This window comes from Phalangium opilio, unplaced genomic scaffold (assembly GCF_054372755.1).
Source record: "Phalangium opilio isolate 3A_F unplaced genomic scaffold, DU_Popi_V2 ptg000521l_1, whole genome shotgun sequence".
NCBI classification, from domain to species: Eukaryota; Metazoa; Arthropoda; class Arachnida; order Opiliones; family Phalangiidae; genus Phalangium; species Phalangium opilio.
In genome coordinates, this window is record NW_028324240.1 from 1,187,501 (window position 1) to 1,190,000 (window position 2,500).

Below are 2,500 nucleotides of genomic sequence, written 5' to 3' on the forward strand. Positions count from 1 at the left end.
CGACGAAACGTTCTTTACGACGACGAAACCCTTCTTCCTAAGAAGATTAAAAAATTTTGAAAAGTTTTTTCGCCGAGTAACTCGTACCCATAGAATGGCGCCGGTTAAACCTTTTCGGAACCGCAATTTTTCGATAATGATCCTTCCGCAGGTTCACCTACGGAAACCTTGTTACGACTTTTACGCCCTCTAAATGATCAAGTTTGGTCATCTTTCCGGTACGTCGGTGCGACCCGAAAGCCGCTCCGAGCACCAGTCCGAAGACCTCACTAAATCATTCAATCGGTAGTAGCGACGGGCGGTGTGTACAAAGGGCAGGGACGTAATCAACACGAGCTTATGACTCGCGCTTACTGGGAATTCCTCGTTCAAGGGGGACAATTACAAGCCCCTATCCCTATCACGAAGGAGGTTCATCGGGTTACCCAGTCCTGCCGGACAGGGGTAAACACACGCTGATTCCTTCAGTGTAGCGCGCGTGCGGCCCCGGACATCTAAGGGCATCACAGACCTGTTATTGCTCTGTTTCGTGCGGCTAAACGCCGCTTGTCCCTCTAAGAAGGAAGACCGACACAATTGATCGGTCGCCTATTTAGTAGGCTAGAGTCTCGTTCGTTATCGGAATTAACCAGACAAATCGCTCCACCAACTAAGAACGGCCATGCACCACCACCCACCGAATCAAGAAAGAGCTCTTAATCTGTCAATCCTTCCGGTGTCCGGGCCGGGTAAGTTTTCCCGTGTTGAGTCAAATTAAGCCGCAGGCTCCACTCCTGGTGGTGCCCTTCCGTCAATTCCTTTAAGTTTCAGCTTTGCAACCATACTTCCCCCGGAACCCACAAACTTTGGTTTCCCGGAAGCTGCCCGCCGAGTCAATTGAGTAACTCAGGCGGATCGCTGGTTGGCATCGTTTATGGTTAGAACTAGGGCGGTATCTGATCGCCTTCGAACCTCTAACTTTCGTTCTTGATTAATGAAAACATTCTTGGCAAATGCTTTCGCTGTAGTTCGTCTTGCGACGGTCCAAGAATTTCACCTCTAGCGTCGCAATACGAATGCCCCCGTCTGTCCCTTTTAATCATTACCTCGTGTTCCGAAAACCAACACAATAGAACTCGAAGTCCTCTTTCATTATTCCATGCACCATTATTCAGGCGGGACGCCTGCTTTGAGCACTCCAATTTTTTCAAAGTAAACGGGTCGGGCACCTACGACACTCAATGAAGAGCACCGAAGGAAAACCGACAGGATGTTCAGGCCAGGCAGTAACCACCGGAGCGGACCGCCTGTCTGGAACTGAGATTCAACTACGAGCTTTTTAACCGCAACAACTTTAATATACGCTATTGGAGCTGGAATTACCGCGGCTGCTGGCACCAGACTTGCCCTCCAATGGATCCTCGTTAAAGGATTTAGAGTGTACTCATTCCAATTACGGGGCCTCAAAAGAGTCCCGTATTGTTATTTTTCGTCACTACCTCCCCGTGCCGGGAGTGGGTAATTTGCGCGCCTGCTGCCTTCCTTGGATGTGGTAGCCGTTTCTCAGGCTCCCTCTCCGGAATCGAACCCTGATTCCCCGTTACCCGTTACGACCATGGTAGGCGCGTAGCCTACCATCGAAAGTTGATAAGGCAGACACTTGAAAGAAACATCGCCGATACGAGATCGTGCGATTTGCCCAAAGTTATCCAGAGTCGCCATGGTAAGCGGGCCGAAGCCCGATTGGTCTTGGTCTAATAAAAGCGCCCCTTCCCTAAGGTCGGGGCTCTGCTGCATGTATTAGCTCTAGAATTACCACAGTTATCCAAGTAAAAAAGTACGATCTAAGAAACCATAACTGATTTAATGAGCCATTCGCGGTTTCACCTTATTTCGGCATGTACTTAGACATGCATGGCTTAGTCTTTGAGACAAGCATATGACTACTGGCAGGATCAACCAGGTAACAACGAATAACGTTGCCGTCAGTTGACGCCAGTCCCGGGCTACGACCGGCCCGATTAAGGACCGTCGAGCCGGGTTAAAGGCGTCGTAGAACCGCCGCTTGAAGCGGACGGCTCCAACTTTATCGACGTTAAAAACGAGAAGCCGAACCCTCTCGGGAACGGTTTTCTTCGCTTCTGTTTCTCGATTCATTCACCCGAGGCGATATATTTCAATCGCCGTGTTCGAGCGTGAACGCTGAGGTACTTGGATTATTGCCCTTTACGAGACAAACTCACCATCGAATAGCAATTATTACCAGTTGGCCCACCAACGTCGCACCTCCGTTACGAGGACGATCTGGGACTAGCTGATAAAATTATCGCTTCGATCGACGGCCGAAAGTCGGCTAGACTTTCGTACCCGCCAGAAGCAACGGGACACGTGACGTTTTTCTTTGCCTTTCAATTATCACAAATTGATGCTTGAAATTGTAGAGACAATTTGCATCAATTGATGATTTAAATTGAAACACAAAACGAACACGCTCCACAATAGTAGTGTGGAACATAAGTAT

General features: G+C 49.1%; 1 non-coding gene across 1 annotated transcript; it reads right to left on the bottom strand.

Moving 5' to 3' along the window:
- Positions 1–134: 134 nt before the first annotated feature.
- LOC149589710 (small subunit ribosomal RNA) lies at positions 135–1,945 on the bottom strand. The gene has a single exon (XR_016379710.1). It is a non-coding gene; the product is annotated as a small subunit ribosomal RNA (ribosomal RNA).
- Positions 1,946–2,500: the final 555 nt, after the last annotated feature.